We start from the raw sequence: 21,616 nt of genomic DNA on the forward strand, positions 1-21,616 counted from the left end.
TTGTTTAGACAGAAACAGAAAAATCTCCTTCCCTGAATTTATAAATATGATTATCACAATACTTATACACTACTCGACAAAATTAACAGAACACGTAGAAAACGCAGCGTAAGTCGCGCAGCTTGTGATAAAGCGGAACAAAATGTGTTATGGTGCTGTAAATAGAATAACGATGATATGAAGAGAGAATTAGAAACTTAACGATATAAGGGCCCTTTATAGTGGTTCTTTAAGAATTACCAAAAAAAATGTCACATTACAGAAGTTTATACAAGATGCTCGAAAATGTGGTCACATGACAGCGGTGAAACATCCTAGATATAAGGGTGTCTATAAGGTTCTATGGAAACAAATCCCATTGTTCCACTAGCGCAGACCATAGCTCACCAAGTGACCGAGGAGCTGGCTGTCGGCGTGCAATGCGATGCTTAAAGGCGTCCCACACATCATCGATCAGATGGTGATCGTCCTGGCCACAGTAGTTGGATATCTTCAGTTTCAAGATGTTCCTCCACCACTTATGCACGTATTAGCAGGTTTCTATTGAAACGCTTACGAATTTTTGTGAATTGGAGTTCGCACCGGGCCCGGGATCTGTGGACCACCTAATGTTATAAGTGTATGGCGTATGGCCATATGGCCCGGTATTGTGATGCGGACGAGTTCTGCGGTCACTGTGCTGGGAGTGGCCATACGTACAAAACCTGCAATAAACATGCAGATGCATCGATTGCTGGAGGAGGAGGAGGAGGAGGAGGAAGTCACCTTCTGCCCATGCGGCAAATGATAAGATTTACCCTGATTATCTTCGAGCGGTAGATACGCTTAAGAGACGAACTGAACTTGACTAAGTTTGAATCTGCTGGGCGGAGGAGGACTCCTTCGGCGGGGAAGACGAAGTTGGCACCTCCTAGTGGGTGCCGGAGAGCTGTCGGCTATGAACCAGCGTCAGGGTTCGGTGCTTGGTTGTTAGATGTAGTTAATTTAAAAGGGTACAGTGTTATAATTATGGTGGAGCTTCTTTACTCACGATGTAGATTGAAGGTCGCTTTATGTAAACTGTAAAAATCAATGAATTTATATTATTTTGTCTGGCGGGTGCCTAGACAATTGTTTTCTGGATAGGGCGACCTGCCTCCTCATGGTGGGGACGGAGACGCCGTCCCCCTGCGAGGCTAAAGGTCGTTCTGTTCAGTATTGTTTTTTATTAGTCAAAGCCGACTAGTGTTATGTGTTGTAATTTAATAATTGATCTAGAAAGGATTTGTTTGAGTTGCAACATTGTGACAAATCATATGGGCAAAAGCCTAGGAGGCTGAGTTGGAGAGGAGTTTGACAATGACAAATAATCACTTGTGCAGTGGCGTTGTGCATGAAAAGAAAATATGGGCCAATTGCACCCCTAAAAAGTCGCACACAGGTTTTGAGAATCTGTTCTCGGTACCCCTATCAAAAACGTGAAGAAGCGTGCTGCCGTTGATCATTATTCTGTCACACACGAGGACATCGCCTCCAGCGTAAGTGTCTCTTTCTCTGATGTTGGAGGGATGGTACCACATTCCTCGTTGTCTCCGGGGAATCTGTTTGTAAGCTACAACGAAACTCACCAGAGAACAGAACTGTGCCCCCATTTGTCAGGGGTCTAAATCACATGTTCATGGCATCAGCTTCCACGAGTTCTGTGGTGGTTTAGGGTTAATGGGATACCAACCACAGTCTTCCTTGCGCTTTAATTGAGCCTTCTTAACACAGTACGGTTGAAAATGTTTTCACTTGTGGGCTAGCAACCTCAAAAGACAGTTGATGACAGGGCATCGCAGGGTTCGATCTCGCTATTAGAACCAGATAGCGGTCTGTTCTGATTGACGTAGCCCTCGGGCGACGTCAGCTTAACAGCTCTTCTTATAATGGTTCCTGACTCCTGAAACTGCTTCCATATAGATCGGTTGGTCAGTTAGGTAAGGATCAGATGTTTGGGTTGTTCCTATTTTGTGTTGGCAATAGGGTGCTCCGTCTTGTGAAGAGGGCTTGTGCAAACTTGGTAAACTCATAGTAGTAGTTTTCTTCTGTGATGAATAAGTGTTCATTTCCTTGAGGGTTATCTTGTATACGAGTAAACAGGATGCTGCGGAGGTCCTCATAGTGTTGACAGGTATATACTAGATGGTTCCAGTCTTCTATTTCACCACATGCACAGTAGGGGTTGTCAATGATTCCCATGGATGTTAATTTATGGTTTATTGATCCGTGTCCAGTAATGAGGTAGGTGGTATAAAGACCAGGAGAAAACCAATTTGGAGATTTAGGAAATACGGCATTCACATACGGTATAAATTTCTTGGTGATTGGGCCCTTGTCGGTAGCAGTCCATCTGTCCTGCCAGGTCTGAAGTAGTAGGATGGCAATTTTTTTCTTTTCCTGCCTGATTTCATTCAGGTTATTGATGGAGTGTCCAAGGATAGTTGCTGGTATACCCCTGGATAGACAGTAGTGGAGGCTCCTTCGAATAACCTCCAGATCAAGCGGAAGGACGCCCGCAAGAACCTGAAGGGCTGGGTTGCTAACTGTGCAGCATGCCCTTGTAATAGTAAGAAGGATGGTGCGCTGGATGGTTCCCAGTTTACGTTTGTTGTTGTAAAGAGTTGCCCTGCGAAACCAGACCCCTGATCCATACGTTATGAAGGGAAGGAAGATTGATTTGTACAGAACCTTAAGGGTGCGTCGGTTCAATCCCCAATCACGACGACTCACCCGCGAAATGAGAGCAGTGTAGTTTCTCACTTTCGCGTGGAGGTGTGCAAGATGCGGAGAGAAAGTGAGCTTAGGGTCAAGTACTATTCCCAGTAGTTTTAACGTAGAAACTAGCTTGACGGTTTGGCCTTGAAGTTTGATAGTGGGGTTTCTAGTAGGCTGCAGTGATCCCTTCAGGAGAATGGATTGTGTCTTTTGGGGGTGAGAGTCTTAGTTTGTGTAGGGCTGCCCAGTTCTGAAGGATTTGAAGTGCCTGGTTTTCTCTGGCTTCCAGAGAAGCTCTGCTGTCAGCCTCAATCGAGATGGTCACATCATCAGCAAAGGCTTGTATAGCTACAGGACCTAGGTCCAGTCCAAGGAGCTCATCCAGGACAATGTTCCACAAAAAAGGACCAAGGACTGAACCCTGGAGGCAACCTCTGTAGATTGACCTGGTAATTCTTCGGTACGTTGAGGAGATTGTAATTTTCCTATTTGATAAGTAGTTTTCGATGCATTTGTATAAATTTAATGGAATATTTGCTTGCCTAAGTCTGCGAAGGATACTTGCCCACCAGAGCCTGTCAAATGCTCCTGCAAAATCTATTGCTATTAGTAGGTAGTATTTGGAGGTAGAAGTTGAGACTGCAGAGATGATCCTTTGCAGTGCGTCTTCTGTGCAACGCCCCGGTCGAAATCCAAACTGGAAGTTGGACTGGAGCCCAGCTTTGGTGTAATGGTCTTGGAGCCGTACTAGGAGTAGTCGTTCAAACAGTTTACTGACCATGGATAAAAGGGCAATGGGTCGATATGACTCTGGTTGTTGGAGCGGTTTAGACGGATTTTTTATGATCAGTTTTACATTGGCGTTTTTCCATTCTTCTGGGAAAGATCCATGGGACAAGCACTTATTGAAGGGGTCGAGTAGAAACTGGATGTTAATTTGGGCGGTCTTTTTAAGGACTTCGGGTTCAATGAGGTCTGGTCCGGGACATTTCCTCTCTTTTATTTTGGTAAGAGCCTGCTGCAGTTCATCGGTGGTAAATTGGTCTTCTACAGCATTGTTGAAGTAGATGTTGTTTGCCTGGCATATTTCTTGCTGTTGTACTGTCAGAGGATCAGTATCTGTACCAAAATGTGTGTCCAGAATATTGGCCATAGACTGCTATCACGATGTAGTCATAGTGCCGTTTGGTGTGAGAGTGGATTGGATAACTTCGCCCCTCGGGAGCTTGTTGGTGGTGATGCGGTACACCACCCCCCAGGGTTCAGTATTGCCAGTCGTTTTGACGAGTCGTTCCCAGGATGATCTTTTACGCTGCCTTATAAGGGAGGTGTAGTCGTTTCTGACTCTTCGATATTCTTCACGGAGGGTGTTGACCTCATTTGGGGGCCAAGAGGTACGAGCTCTCTGAAAGGCTTTTCTTTTGGAGTGTACAATTCGGCGAAGGTGCTCCAGCTCTGGGGACCACCATGGGACGGCATTAGGCATTGGTCTTTTCTTTCTAATTGATTGATTGCAGGCCTGGATGATAATTTCTGTTGTGAGCTTTTGATGTTGGTTGGGGTCCAGTGCTGGAAGATCAGAAGAGTTGTGGTTCTGGATCACGGTCTGCAGCGTGGAGCAAAAGATTTCCCAATTGGCCTTGTTAATGGCATAGCGACTAATATTGTAGTGAGGTGGTGGAGTTGGATCAATGGATCTTGTGAGTTGAAATGTAATAGCTCTGTGATCTGAGGTGGTCCAGGCCTCATTGACCTGCCACCCAGAAATTTTGCTGGAAATGGATCGTGTAGCTATGGAGATATCTATTGTGGATTCCCACAGAGTGCTGGAATAGGTAGGCAGGTTATTGGGCTTGTTCAGAACCAGGAAGGGAGAAGTGGCCAGGAAATCTTCAAGAAGCTGCCCACTGTGGCACCCAGAGCGATCAGTGGTCAGGCTGTACCAGGTAGGAGAGCGGCAATTTACATCTGCCCCAAGGATAATCTTGCTGTTGGGAAGTGTAGCAAGGACTGTACGTAGATAATTTATTGTTGGAGTGATATCTTGGCCAGGTCTGCAGTAGAGGGAGATGAGGTAGAAGGCTCCCAACGGGCAAATTACATGGGCACACGCCGCCCATGCAGTGCATAGGGAGGAAATCCTTGTAACCATGATGTTAGGGTTACGGACAGCTATGGCAGCCCAGGGAGTGTCTTCATCTGTATGTATGATTTTGAAAGTCAGGGGGTATCCCCTGACTAGCTTTGAATGGGTATATGGCTCCTGTAGAATTAATATGTCAGCATTTTCCTCTTCGGCCCTGATTCTAATCTGGGCACTTACTGCACGGGCTCGCTGGGCGTTTAGTTGGATAAACTTTATGATATTGCTGTTGAATGATTTAGGGCGTGCTGCCATAATCGGTCTTTATTTGTTGGTTCCTCTTAGCTTTTAGATAAACAGGGCACTTACTGTCCCTGAGAGAATGTGCTGCATCGAGCTTTGCTGCTTTGCAGTTTGCACAAACTGCATCTGTGGATCTGTTTGGGCAAGAATTATAATCATGCCCTTTTTGGGCACAGTGCCCACAGGTAGACACGGTTTGCATGCATGTGTGGGTGGTGTGCCCAAAATGGCAGCATCGGAAGTACTTTGGAACAGGCACGTGCTCCTTGAAGCGGTGACTGCTCCAACCCATAAAGACTCTGTCCTGTAGTTTGAGGATGTTCCATGCCTGTGGAGAAAGCTCCACCACCCAATTGTATAGCTGGGGAGACTTGGAGCTAGTGTGATATTTTGGTTTGATGTGTTCCTTGGCATTACTTATGTCAGTTAATTCTTGGAAGTTTCTGTTGAAGAGTTCATCTGTGATGTTCTCTGGAGTGATATCGTTGCCCACATCAAATATACGTATGGATGGGCCTCTCTTTTTAGGGATTTCTGCTGTAAGACCTAGGGTACTGACTGTTGGATTGGTGATGATAGAGTGAGCCTCTTGCTTGGTTGTTGTTTCAATGATTACTCCAACATTTCTTGTTTTTCGGATGGACTTTATTCTTGTGGTTTTAAAGTCCTTGGCCAGTTTCTGGACAACGGTAGTTTTTACTGCTTCGCTACTGTCTATAGTCGAGTTTTCCACTGGCTTTATTATGACCAGATGTGGAGTGCTGAGTACTGTTTTCTTCTTTGTTGATGGTAGTTTGATGCTTGCGGTTGTATCTGGAGTTGTCCTCAGCGTTTGGGCGTAGGATAGGGGGCGCTGTGCCATTTCTTCCCCCCTTCCTTCAAGGTAAGCTTCTAGCTTAGCCTTCGTTCTCTCATGTTCTACATGAAGATTTACCAGAACATGCTCCATTCGTGACCATACTTCTATGATTTCTCCTCTGACAATGGTAGTGATTTGATTGCTCTGTTCTGCCATTATTGCCTCCAGGTTTAGGCGCAGTGAATGAATTTGTTCTGTTATAGATCCATCTAGTGACTGTAAACTGCTTCCATAGTGCCGAGACGATACTGCGGGACACGTTAAGCCAACGTGCCATCTCCGCCTGCGACTGCCCAGTTTCATGTCGTCAAATTGCCCGCCATCACAAAGGATCATCTAAACGACCATAACTTGCAATCCTGAGCACAGGAGATGTGGCTATCCCATTGAGCAATCCAAAAAACGGGAATAAAGTGACGTAGTCACAACCCATGTTTTGATAGGTATGAAAATTTGCGTAATGTGCGGCTCGGTAAGGTGATGGATCGACTTTTATTGGATACCTCAAATTTGCATGCCAGGATGCCTATTAAATCAAATATTTGCCTTCGGCGTCACTGTTCACTATAAAATATTCATGAAAAACATTTTGTTCTGTTAATTTTTGTCTTGTCGAGCAGTGTATTATACATAATTCCTTTTGACTCTTGATTTTTAAGGAGTCCTTATGTGCTGTAATGTAATAACTAGATCGTATGTATAGCTTAGCTTAATTTTCAGCACTCACCTCATATCATATCATACACCAAGCCTCTATTGCCATAATTAAAGCCGAATTACGGAAAAGAGACAGAGAAAAATATCTCCTTTAGATCAAATACATACCCTTAAATTCAAACTTAAAAGAGAACTAACCCCCACGACTTGGTACGATTACGTACAACAGAACAACACACGAATTCAAGCAACTTTAAATCAGATTACCCAAAACACTCCAAGAAATGGGATACACTCACCAGGAGACACAACCCCCCCCCCCCCAAACTCAGTTGTTAACATCTCTACACAAACATTTTCCCCTAACGAACTTGCCAGTCTAGAATACGGATTCAATTTCGCCATTAACAGCAACCACTACCCAGTTAAAGACGCCATGATAGAAATAAAAACCAAACTTGATAACCACCCAGATAAATATCGAATCATACATGAAACTAATGCTGTTTTTAACTCCCAATTAACTAGTAAACCTAACATTCCGCAACAACAATTAACCCACATACGAGACTTTATGAAAACCCCGAACATTATAATACAAAAGGCAGACAAAGGGGATACCATCGCAATCATGGACAAAAACACATATATAAAGAAAAAAATGTTACACATCTTATCAGATTCAACAACATACAGAGCTTGCAACACGTTTAACATTAACAAGCTTAAAAATAAACTTGATGGGAACCTAAGAAGACTCAGAGCCAACAAACAAATTAATTTACATACCCTCCAGCAAATAGGCATACGCAGTAACATTCTCCCACACATTTTTGGAATAGTCAAACTCCATAACCAAGATTATCCTTTAAGGCCCATCGTTTCCTATAAACAGTCCACCTATGCTAACCTATCCATATTCCTCGTCAAAATTATTTCACCTTTAATGAGATTTTCTCGGTTCAGGGTCTACAATACTAAACAAGCACACGAACGTATAACTTCCATAACCATATCAGAAAACGATATTCTCGCGTCCTTCGACGTCGTCTCCCTATACACAAACGTGCACATCGAATCCATGCTACTGGCCCTTAAAGAACTATTAATTAAAGACGACACATTTGACAAAACGTACCGACTTAAACATTAATGACATTTTAGAACTCACATCACTGTTACTTGACGCCAAACAATTTAAATTCCAAAATAACATCTACGAACAAATTTTCGGCCTTCCCATGGGCCTCGGTATTCTAAAGTCGCTCGTGCGCGGCTATTAGCTTCTATTTTTCTTCATTTAATTTAATTAGGCAACCATAGAATGGAAGGTGCACTTTCCTTTCTTAGGAAAATTTTTATAGCCCATAACTTAGTTTTAACCCCATAATCCCTGTAAGTTATTAGAATCCTATAACCACTATGTATGTGGTAAAACTCTCCACCAGCTAAGCGGATTACTATGAGGTGAGTGCTGAAAATTAAGCTAAGCTATACATACGATCTACATAATTCCTTTATAAGTAACAGTAATAGCCATATAGTGAAAGGAAGCCACAGGCTTTTGCTGCACTGGCGAAAAAAAAACAAAAAAAAAAAAAAAAAAAAAACGAGTAGATAATAAAACGGAAATTATTTACTTCCCTCTTCACACAGGTGACTATCTAGTTGACCTTTTGCGTTTATTCAAACTGACAGTCTCAACTACCTGCGAAATCAACCTGTTCCAGCAATCAACGACTCTAGTTAAAAAAAAAAAAAAAAAAAAACTTCCTACAATCTAGTCTAAACCTCTTCCTCTGTATATTGAATGTATGCCACTTAGCTCTGGAATTCTTTATAAATGAAAATTTTCATTCATTGTAATAACCCATCTAAGAGCCTTATAAACCTCAATCAGGTCACCACTGAAGTCCCTGGTTGCCAAGCTCTGTAGCCCAGATAATCGAAATCTTTCCTTGTATGGTCGCCCTTTTGCTGATCTCACTATGCGAGTAGCCCATCCTTGCACCCTTTCAAGAAACTCAATGTTTTTTTTTTGTTTGTTTTTTTTAAACGAGGTTTCCATACTCGAACAGTGTTCCATATGTGGTTTTACAATTAAAACCTTGTACTGTGGGACTATGACCTCCCTATATCTACAGGACAATGTTCGATAAATCGTCGCTAGGACATCATGGGCTTTCCAGACTGCCTGATTACACTGCTCAGAAAATTTCATATCTGCCCGTATTGTAACTCCCAGATCCCTTTCTTCCTGTACTGTTTTCAACCCCACTAATTCCCGAAGTGTAAGACCTTGCATTTTGCTGCATTAAAATATGTCACTTTTCTGTTCATTCGTCCAGCCTGTTCAAGTAAACCTGAATGGGTGCTACTTGGCCCCTAACTACTTGCCAATCTTTACGTCATCTGCAAATTTTGACATCACGCCTTCTATCCATTCTTCGATGTCGTTTAAGAAAATCAGCAACAACAGTGATCCAAGAACCGATCCTCGGAGACTGCACTTCTGACTTTACACCAATCTGAAGAACATCCATTAATTACAACCCTCTACCTTCTGCCCTGCAGCCACCAAGCAATCCATTTTAGAATGTTTCCAGTTTATACAGCAACCTCTCATGGGGGTCTGAGTCAAATGCCTTGCTAAAATCCACATAAACTATGTCGAAATTATTTCCTAATGAATCACTGTGTTAAAATAGCGTACGAAGTTAATTAAACATGACTTTCCCTTAACAAAACCATGTTGTATGTTATTCAGAATGCCATATCTATCTAATGTCCATGGCCTGCACTGTTAATAAAAATAAATAAATAAATTTTCTGTTTATACTCCGGGACGACCAAATGATCAGAGGAGTTCACAAGATAGACAGAATACAAGAAACAGCACCGTATTCAGTAGTCACGGGCTTGAACCCCGGTCACTCAAGGCACGTGTACTTATGCACAAGCGCGCCTGACCACTAGGCTACGGCAGCTGCCTCTAAAATTTTCCCTATTACTGAAGTCAGTCACCCCGTCTGTAATTACCGACTTCGCTCTTAGAACCACCTTTATGTATTGGTGATACGTTGGTACTTCTCCAATCCAAAGGAATCTCTCCCGAGTCGAAAGATGCCCTCATAATTAACTTCAATGGTTCAATACACTCCTTGACGGCCCCATCAAAATTACTGAGCGTATGCCATCAACTCCAGCGGCCTTACTTCTCTTTATGCTCTAAAGTTTTCCTAATAAACGGTCATCTGTAATTCTAAATCATTAATTTCGTAAGACACGGCCTCAGTCACACAGCCTCTTCTCAGCATGAATAGTCTTTCTTCAGTAAAGACAGATTAAAATTAATTGTTCAATTCATCCGCAACATCAGCTGGGTTGTCTAAGACTTTCCCACACCTAATGCACAAGGGTCCGATCTGGTGCGATTTTTGCTTCCTTGTATTCATAAATAAAAAATTCCTTGTTCCCATTCTTTACTCTCTTAGCCAGTGCTTTCTCATACGAAGCGTGAGCTTCTCTAACCTTATTTGCGGTTCAATTACAAATCAACTTGTAACTGTTATAGATTTCAGTACTTTTCATCGCTTCGTAACTGTCCCATGTCCTGTCCCTGGTATCTTTTTCTGCTCTATTTGACCGGCCAGTTCCGCTTCATCCATTTCGGCATCTCCTCCTGCAATATTTTTATGGTATGTATGTGTTCAAGGCTTCTGTGATTTTTTCTTTAAAAGTATTGCATAACTCAAGTGTATTCTCACAATTAACAGATGCCATATAGTGGCTTAAATTGTCAAAGTCCCCTCTTCTGAAATTAAAACTCGTATCTTTACCTTTTAAATGCTGCAACATCTTTCTACATCTTCCAACTGACGACTGCCTAATCACTAACTGCCAATGGCTCCTGTATTTTAAGCCCTGTGATGTCATCTGTTTCATAAGTAATGAAATGATGAGGTCAAGAATATTCTCACAATACTACTTTCTCTAACATGTTGGTAAAATTAATAATCATCTAGTTTGCTTAATTTTTTTTTCCCATGGTGAGTTTCCCTCGCATTTATTCTAATCAGTCTAGGGCAGATTTAAGTCACCCATAATAAGACAATTGCGCTTGCTTGCCCATTCTTCTGCATGAAGAGACTTTTGTCATACTCTTCACAATCTTCTTGTCTGTAGATGACTCTCCCTCTCATTATACTTCTGCTTCAAACTAACTCACACCACAGTTTCTATGCTGGCAGACATAACTTCAGACTCAACAAAACGCTGTTTTCGAACTCGGCTACTTTTGATAAAGAAGCATGACCCCTTCTGCCTTCCCTAAATATATTATACATACCATAGTGGAACTCATCATCCCCAATTTCAGGGGATGACCAGGAGTTCAAATGCAGCATGCAGCCATTTTATTGACAACGCTCCTGACATTACTGTAGACACAGTTAAGACTAAGTATTCTTCTAAAGTTTACTACCCTTATACATCCCTTGAAGTTATTTAGGCTTGTTTCCCCATCTTTCTCATTCTGCTCATTTGAAACGTTGCTTCCCTCAGAACATACTGCCAACGTCGGCTGTTGCGTCACCAAACAATGATTCTTGAGGCGAATGCAAGATTACTTTGACCCATATCATCAGATAAACGCGTATCTATATTACCCTTCTCTCCCCTAACTAGCAGTTCCCCTGAACCCTTAAGGTATCCTCAATGATACTACATAATTTGAGACACTGATCTTAGATATAATGAGAAACCCAACTTTCTTAATGAAAGTTGGGTTTCCTCATTAACTAACTCTTAATTTTTGAAGCTTGTGTGGGGGATTCTTGTGTGGGGGAAGATTCTTCCTTAATGGATAAAAATTTTGGCTGCAGAAGGCAGGATATGCAGAAAAATGGCGGAGTGTAATTCCTCACCCCTGAAATTCCATCAAGTTGAATAGTTACTCGTTTAAACTTGATATGTTGTAGCAAAAGTCCCCCCCCTTCCATCTCCAGAAGATTTTGCGTATGGCTTTATATAACTTAGTATAAATTATACACAGCACACGCGAGTAATTATAGCAGACACTGCTGTAATTTTGTACATTCGTACCTGCTGTGTACAAACTGTACACAGCACGGACGAGTAATTATAGCAGAGGCAGCTTCAGTTTATCATAACGAAGAGGATAAGTTCATGCAATCAAAATATACTAAAACTTAGTATCCTCCTTTGTCCATGCCTTATTACAATAGTCATTCTACTAAAATTATCTAATGATTTATAAAATAACCGTCTCGATGATATCAATGCCAGCTGAATAAAGAACTGACTTCGAAATCGCACAACGGCTGTTTCTGTCCGCATGATAAAGAAGAACACCCTGCAGTCGCACATGCACAAAGATCTTGCTAATACAGTGGACTCTTTCAGAAGTAACAAAGAAATGTATTCAAAAAAACAGGCCTCAATGCCTCGCTGTTATGAAACGATTCTAAAGAGGCTGTCAATAAATATGACGTCTCCATCTTGCGATTTCTAGGAAGATGGTCAGAAAAGGAATGACGTCAATCAGTTTGTTTTTATGGTGTATTTTATTTTATTTATTTAAATAATAGGCCTCAACCCAGAAAAAAAGGCCTACAATGTCACGCTGTGACAGTATGCGGAATATCACTTGACATTCACATCAACACAGAGCATATCAGGTAAATAGTTCCCGTGTTATAGTTGGTTCCCATAAAGCAGATTGTTATTAAATGATTAACTAGCTAAGAAAACCTTGAGATAAAGATACACTTATCATAGATTTCCTTACCATAGATAGAGAGTAGTCAGTCACACTGCAAAGTTCGGCGGTGGCACTAACACAAAAATATTGAACCATTCCTACTCTCTCGCCTTGTGGCGTTAGACATTCCACAGCAAACACACACCATTTTCATAAATTTAGCACAGTGTGCGCGTTGATGCGAGCACTGGCATTTATATTTCGTTTAAAATCGGCAGAAACATTTCCGAGTACAGCTAGCGCACTATGGCTATATAGGGTGTCTCAAAAATATTGATACAAACGTTTAGGGGAGGTAGGTAACATCTAAAGGAATGTGAATCGCATAGGAACCCATAACCGGAAACGTCACGAGAAAGTAGTAGAGGCACAAGAAGCAGAAATTACACAAGACAGTAATTAGTGGCAAACATTTATTTGACATAATATTAACAATGGAGTACGAGATGGATGCATTTCATGATGTTACAACAGATGCTCGAAGGTTCCACCATGAGACGCGATGCATGCGTGACACTGACGCAGCATGGATTGGCGGACACGGTCGAACACACCTGGAGTTTCTTTGACAGTAGCAGCAGCGCAGACGAGTCTCGCCACGAGATCCATTTACGTCTCCACAGGGCGCCTCCGTAGCCAGGTGGGCAGGAGCAGGAGTGCGTAGCACACGCTTCTTGATTAGACCGGGGTTCGAGCCCGTCACCACCAAATACGGAGGATGCGGAAAGGTCATGGAATAACCACCGCATATCCCCGGAGCAATATGGCCTTAGTTGCTAATGCTCCAAATAACAACAATTCATACACAATAGATTTGAGGGCCCCCCACAGAAAGAAATCAAGGCTCGATAAATCAGGTGAGCGTCGGGGCCAGGCAACGGGTCCACCACTGCCAATCCATCGACGCCCAAAACGCCTGTTCAAATGGTCACGAACACACCTTCCATAATGGGCAGGCGCCCCATCAAGTTGAAACCAAATGTTGCGTCTCACATTTGCTGGAACATCGTCAAGTAACCCTGGTAGAACTTGTTCAAGAAAGATCCGATATTTAGCGGAGTTCGTACGGGATGTAACAGGTATGGGCCGACTAAGCAGTCACCGACCATACCTGCCCATACATTTATTGCGAAACGATGTTGTGCCGCATGGGGGCGCACACCGTGTGGGTTGTCGTGAGCCGACACATGAGCATTGTGCCGATTGAATAAGCCTTCCCGAGTGAAATAAGCCTCATCCGTGAACAAAACATAGGCTGGAAAATTTAAGTCTTGAACACTTTCTTGGAGAAACCACTGCGCAAAAGCCACACGTGCAGGATGACCTTGGGGGTGCAGTAACTGAACCCTTTGGAGATGAAAGAGGTGTAAGGAATCGTCGTGCCAGACACGCTGTACACTGCAACGAGACACTCCTAAGGCAGAGGCAACGGCACGTGTGCTGGTAGTAGGATTATTCTAGACGGCATTCAACACACTTTCTTCTATGGCGGGCGTTCGCGTCGAACATGGTCTGCCCGCACTACTCCTGTTACCTCTAAATGACCCATAATCGCACAAATTTTGACGCACACGCGCAAACAAACAGTGGTCCGGTACATGTCTGTCTGGGAAGCGTTCTCCATAAATTCGTTGAGCGGTTCGTCCATTGCCCTCTGCTAATCCATACACTAGGTGTATGTCTGTCAGCTCACAGTTCGTATATCGATGCATGCTCTTCGCGCGGCGACTACTGCTTGAATGAGTAAACTAGAAATTTTCCCTCTCGCGAACTGATGAACAGCGCCGTCTACCGACTTGGGGTGACGTTTCCGGTTATGGGTTCCTTGCGGTTCACATTCCTTTAGATGTTACCTACCTCCCCTAAACGTTTGTACCAATATTTTTTAGACACCCTGTAGATGCCGATGCGTCTAAAAAATCCCCAAACAAACAACAGAGTACAGCCGACTTCCAAATTCAGCAACCTTGGGACCTGATTTTGCTGAATCTTCGAAAATGAGCAAAAAAAAAAATAAAATAAATAATTAAAATAAAAGAATAGTACAAGAGTATCTTAGCTCGAGAGAACAGTACGTTATGTTACTCTTCTCTCATAAAGCGCTTCATTCAAAATCTATGTTTTTTTTTTTTAATGTATCTACTCTGAAGTTCAATTATGCTTTTTTTTGTATTTAATCTACAGTGAGGTTAATCCTTCAAAAAAAAAAAAAAAAAAAAATTCTTCAGATCATCAAACCAGGCTTCCATAGCTGCTTTTAGTTCATCATCTTCAAAATGAGGCTTGAGGTATAGGGATGGTTTAACTGTTCAAATCCACACCCATGTGCAACCCAAGTTTTGCGCCCAGGTGCATTGCCATGGAGAAGTAAAACCCGATGACCCAGCTGTACTCGTCTTTTTCCCGAATTACAGCTTTTAACTTTGGCATTGAGGCTGGCATAATATTTTCTTGTTATTATGGTTTTAGGTAATCAATTAACAAAATCCTTTTGCATCCCAGAAGTTTGAGGCCAACACTTTCTCAGCTGATGATTGGGTTCGAAACTTATTTGGTGTTGGAGATCCCTTGTGCTTCCACTGCATTCTTTCTAATTTTGATTCAGGATTAAAATAAATAAATAAAAATAAAAAAATAGCCAAATCTCATCACCAACAAGCCAAAAATCTATCTAGATTAGTAAGATTTAAATTTAAATTCCTTTTTGCTAACTCCACTCCCTTTCCCTAATATTTGTCATGAATGGACAAGTTTCTGGAATCCCACCTTCCACAAACTTTGGACATTCCCAAATGCTCTAAGTACTTTTCCCAAGTTCAAATAATTTGAATCTTCTGTTTTCTTTTCATTCCTTCCTACTATCACAATTCTAGTCTTATCAAAATTTATTCTCATCCCATGTTCTTAACAACTTTCCTTAAGTCTCTTTTCTTAAGTCTTCTCTTCCCAACAAACCATGTAACCTCTCCCCAATATGGATAAAATAAACAACAACACTCAAATAGAAATGCTGCGGAGAATTAATGGCAAGACTTCAGGCTGTCACAGACATTCTCTCAAGTATGACAATCTGGGCTTGCTGCCTGCGATTCTAAACCGCTGAAGGAACTGACATTCAGGCGACATTTGAGTCAAGCTGACCGAACTTCAGCGAGGTCCGATCGTCCTGTGATAACTAAATCCTCTGCTTGAAAATTCACGATGGGACTGTTAGTATAACCGCCGTATGCAAGTCCTGAAATACAGCACCTATTATACGGGAAGTGACTACCCAGGTGTGAACCAACGTAAGCAGGGGTCGAGGTGTGGCTTCCACATCAAAGCTTTGCATACCACCATCTTGCTTATTACAGGCGCTTGAAGTGGTGAAACCCGTGTTTAGTCTCCAGAGAAAAGCTCAATGCCCCAATCTCTTCCATTATGCAGTATGACTGATGTCTTTTGAGGTCAAGATAGGCCTCATGGCAAGGTCCAATATTCCTTACATTTCGAAGATAGAGCTCTAAAACGGTGTTCGCAGGCCGGCACTAGACAGTCCACCGGACCAAACCATTGGTAACCTTCTAGGAAGCATCAGTATCAGCTAGTGTATAATATCGTTGCCTCTACGTACCAGATAGTGTTTGGAGGGAGTCCCAGTAGTGTGTAGGCAGCAGCGGGGGGGACATTTTCAAGGCCACGTTATGTGAAGGGGCTCGGTATATTCTTGCCATGTTTTTTTTTTTTTTTTTTTTTTTATGAAAACCCCAAACACGAAAGGTATCAAAACCTATAGTACTTAGTACCGTGCATGGGTTGAAGGAGAAGTATGGGGGAGGGGGATGCCGGAAACTGCTCTAGAGACTAAACAATGTGTACACCATATCCAAAAATATTATTATTTCATACAGGTCCTCCTCACCTTATCTTACTACCGAATATATCATGAATAGCCTAAGTAACAGAACTTATCTGCGCGAAGATCTAAATCTGACAAACACTTCCTTTTCATTTCACAAATATACGTGGTGTCGTTCCAATAGGAATTATGTCCATTTCAACCTACAGTCTGCCATGCCCCCCCCCTTACTTTTTCTGAGAGAATCTCAATTATCGGTTGATTCAACCATCCCTCATCTCAGTTGTACTTAATGAATCCTGTATGATTACTTTCACTTCAGAGGTGGAACTTATGCATATGTCCGCTATAATATTCCCTTGTCAGAAACTTAGTAATTTGGAATCTCCTCTTTTCGAGCTTCGCTGGCATTTACAACTCCAGCTGGCTTCGCTTTTTCCCTTTTACGAGGACCCATCTGTTCGAGATGCTGAAGCTATTGCAATTACTAATGACCTTACTAATGACGATGCAAGAAATCGTTCGGAAAGATCGTTCATTTACTTACAAAATACAAGACAAACCTAACCACATAACCAACACTCTTAATCTTTTTTCTTATAACCCTTTCAAGTACACGGTCCAAGTGAGTGGTACTCCAGGCACCTCAGATTACAACTTGGTCTCTTCTCTAATGAAACCTTTCTCTCCTGACTATTCTCAACCTCTCGTTGTTTGTTCTAAAAGATATTTCTTGGCTAAATGCCTAAGAGTATAAAGGAGTTTACTTATGTATGGGTAATGCACACACACACATAATTTCTACTACCAAGGTAGTTTTAATGCATCGTTTTAATTATATCTCATATTGTGAATACCTTCACAACGAGTTGCCATGGTATTGCACTACTTCGAATAAGTATTGCTTCACCTAGGGAGAAGACTGTTACTTATTCTAGGCGGATACCGCCACCCAGACCGTTTTGAAGCTTATTGTACCTGCCCACTCTCGTCGGTGAGCGGGCAGGTACCCTGTTGTTGCAATAGTGACAACTGCAATAGTGAAATATCTTTTAGATAAAACCACGCACACCATCAGGCTCTCTCATATTGTGGAGTTATACTTCATAACTGGGTTGTATAAGTAAACTCCCTCTCTTGTTGTTTGTATTAAAAAAAGGCAAAATAGAATGATCTGTGAGATTTCTATTCTTCTTTCCGTTGGTCGGATTACTGTTTTAAATCTTCTGATGCCAACGTTTGCTCAGATCATGTCAGTGAAATTAATCTTGTAGAGATAAAATCCTTTATTCCAACCTCACCTTAAAATCTCGTCCTTTAACTAAACCTTGGTTTTTCAATAAATGTGCTAAAGCAGTTCAAGATAAGAATGTTGCATATCGCAGTTGGCTTGCATACAAATCGTCAGGTTCATTTTCTACCTACACCAAAGCTCGCAACAATTGAAAATAAGTTATAATCAGTCCAGTCTAGTCTGGATTTTGAAGAGACTAAGGATAGAAAACTAGCTTCTTGTCCAATGGCAGTCAAAGATTCTGGTCTGTTTCCAAAGCCATTGGCCTCAACTTTTGCTACTCTACTCCCATATCTGTTAAAATGCGATGGTTCTATTGCCACCTCAGGTAAAAATAAAACTGACCTGCTAGCATCCTGCTTTTCTTCTAACCATTCTATTGACGATCTTGGTAAATCATCTTCATTTCCAATACACTCCACTCAATGCCTTCTGTAGCGTTCCATCAAAAGGATGTAAGAAAAATTTGAACAATCTTGATGCCAAGGATGCGCCAGGTCCTGATGGTATTTTCCCACTTGTTCTAAAAACATGTGCTCCTGAGCTTACTCCTGTTCTGCGCCGCCTATTTACACTTTCTTATTCCACTTTGTGTTTTTACTTCTGCTTGGAATTTGCTCATATTCAGCCAGTTCCTAAAAAGAGTAAGAAATCCCTCCCATCCAATTATCGTCCGATTGCACTTACTTCTACTCATGCTATAGCAATAGAGAAATCCATTAACTGCCAACTGCTAAACTATCTTGAAACATTTCATTTGATCAATGATGGCCAATATGGATTTCGCCAGCGTCATCCACTGGTGATATATTACCCATCTATGGACTTATGGGCTTATGTTACCCATCTATGGACAAATTCAATGGAAACGTTGGGTAAAATTCAAGCAGTTGCTCTTGACATTTCAAAAGCTTTTGATTGTGTTTTGCAGAAAGGTCTTCTAAATAAACTTCCATCTAATGGTTTTTCAACTGTTTTTTTGTAACTGGGTATCTAGTTTTATTTCTAACCGTTCACTGCGGTGATGATAGACGGCTCTCTGTCTCCTAACTTCTTCTCTAATTCTGGTTTTCCTCAAGGTACAGTTCTTTCTCCCATTATTTTCCTTTTGTATATTAATGACATTCTTCTATTGACTGGATATCCTATCAATAGTTTTGCTGACGATAGTACACTGCATTCCACATTCCAGTTTGAGAAATATTTCCCTGCACAAACAGCTTCAACGTCTCGAATGTCTACTACCAATTCCTTAAATGCTGATCTCCAGTTAATTCTCCATTGAGGAAAAGAATAACTTAGTTCATTTTAATCCTTCTAAAACTTAGACCAGTCTTACATCTAGGATTCTTTTGCTCCTATTCTTATTTTCGATGATAATCGGATTTTTTGGCAAAATCACATATCTCTATCAGGGATTACCCTAACGTCTAATCTCTCTTGGCATAAGCCCATTACAAATATTGCTTCCTCTGCATCTAAAAAACTGAGTTTTCTCTTTCGCTCTCGGAGTCCCTTTTCTTCTAAAGTTACTCACACTGTACAAATCTCAAATCCGCCCTACCATGAAATACTGCTCACACATCTGGAGGGGTGCCCCCAAAACCTGTCTCAGCCTTCTAGACTCCATTTAAAACAGGGCAATTAGGTTAATTAATGACACATCTCTTACAAAATCTCTATATTCTTTGTCTTGTAGATGTTCTGTTTCTACTGCATGCCTTTTCTATAGACGCTTCCATGGGCACTGTTCTTCTGAACTGGCTTCTATAATTCGCCCCCACCCCCGTCTTCCAAACCAGTCCGAACACTTGCTGCAACCAGTCAGTATCTCTTTACTGTCCAACTTCAAACTCACAGAACGAACTTTTCTTCCTCGTTGATTTCTTCAACTTCCGTTTTCTGGAATAACCTCCCTCCACACGTACATTTCCTAAAAATCACAATCTACAGAAATTCAAGTCTAATATCAACAAGTAGCTTCTTTCTTCTTCTCAACCTTCAATCCACGAACGGTACTAAGCATTATAAGCTCTAATACGTTTTGTGTTTGGGGTTTTTATAAAAAAAATACATATATTTGTTAATACTATTTATTTTATTACCTTGAAATAAAAAGTCTTTCCTCCAGTAATATTGGCTACTTATGCAGGTAGTCCATGTTTTTGTTAACCTAAGTTCAATCTTTTTTATAATATAATTATAAAAGTTTCTCAAAAATCGCTCCACGCATCCTTTTAATCCATAAAATAAATGATAATACCATATTTACCAAATTTTTGTCTACTAGGGTCTACAGCAGGGGTCGGCAACCTGCGGCTCTTTAACTTTTAGCCCACATGAAGCACAATTTTAAATGGAGTTAAGAGGACTTAAAAATCAAGCTAATGTGGAGTGCAAGGCTAAAATGCCTTAAAACTGAAATTGAGGATTTGGCAAGGCTGCCCTTGCAATTCATTTTAGTATTAGTATGGCCACATGGTGCAAGGAAGCACATGGCTTATGCCGCACCAGTCAAAAAAAAAATAATAATAAAAATAATAATAATAAATAAATAAAATAAAAAAAATAAAATAAAATAATAATAAAAAAATTAATAATAATAATAAAATAACAAAAAATAAATAAAATAATAACAAGAAAAAAAATAATAATAAAGAAGAGAAAAGGAAATGGACAACCTAAGCGTTTCCCTCCTCCCGTAGGTAATTATCCAGCTGACCTTTGAATTTCCCAAAACTGTCAACCTCTACCACCCATGTAGGTAACTTATTCCAGTAATTTATAGCTCCCTTGTTCAAATAAAACTTCCTACAATCCAGTCTAAACATCTCCCCCAAGTAACTTGAAATTATGGCCCCTAGGTCTCGAATCATTTATAACCGTGAAAATTTCCTGCTCATTCATTTTGCTTATGCCTCTCAGAGCCTTAAAACACCTCAATCAAGTCTCTTCCAAGGTGCCTAGTTTCCAAACTCTGCAACCCACATATTCGAAGTCTTTCCTCGTATGGACGTCCTTTTGTCGATCTCACCAGGCGAGTTACCCGTCTCTGGACCCTATCAAGAAGAACAATGTCTTTCTTTAGGTGCGGTCTCCATACCTGAACACAGTATTCCAAGTGGGGACTAACAATAGCCTTATACAATGGGATTATGACGTCCTTATCTCTACTAGCAATTGTTCGATAGGAGACACCATGGGCCTTCCTTGCAACCTGTCTGCAATGCTCAGAGAACTTAAAGTCTGGCCGTATCGTAACACCCAAGTGCCTTTCCTCCACTACCGGCTTTAGTTCAACTCCGCCAAATGTATAAGTTATTTTGGGGCTACTGTTCCCCAGGTGCAATACCTTACATTTTGCTGGATTAAAGCATAGATGCCATTTTTCTGACCATCTCTGAAGTCTATCTATGTTATTCTGAAGAAGCTCTGCTTGGCGGCGATCATTAACTACTCTATCAATCTTTACATCATCTGCAAATTTAGACATCACGCCCTCTATCCCTTCATCGATGTCATTTATGAAAACCAAAATCAACAGTGGCCCTAATACTGATCCTTGGGGAACCCCACTTCTTACATCAACCCAATCTGAGGAATAAACATTTATCACAACCCTCTTCCTCCTGCCATGAAGTCATCCAGCTATCCATCTAATGATTTTTCCTGTGATTCCAACCTGAGTATCCTTCAGAATTCCATTTGATCTAAATGATCCTGAATTCCAACTTTGATCATTGTCTCCAATGTTTCCCCTAATACTGAAGTTAGACTAACCAGCCGGTAATTTCCCACTTCACTCTTAGAACCGCCCTTATGTATTGGAGATACACTGGCACTTTTCCAATCCAACGGAATCACTCCCGAATCCAGTGATGCTCGCATAACTAGTCTCAATGGTTCAATGCACTCAGTTGCCGCCTCCCTTAAGTTTATAGGGTATATGTCAGGAGCCTTACTGGCCCGTAGGCTCGAAAGTTTTTTATTAAATAAACTTATGAAATTTCAACATCATTAATTACATTTTCTCAACTTCATTCCCATAATTTCTCATTGACGTA

This window comes from Mastigoproctus giganteus, chromosome 11, assembly GCF_048544385.1.
Source record: "Mastigoproctus giganteus isolate SK-2022 chromosome 11, ASM4854438v1, whole genome shotgun sequence".
Taxonomy (NCBI): domain Eukaryota; kingdom Metazoa; phylum Arthropoda; class Arachnida; order Uropygi; family Thelyphonidae; genus Mastigoproctus; species Mastigoproctus giganteus.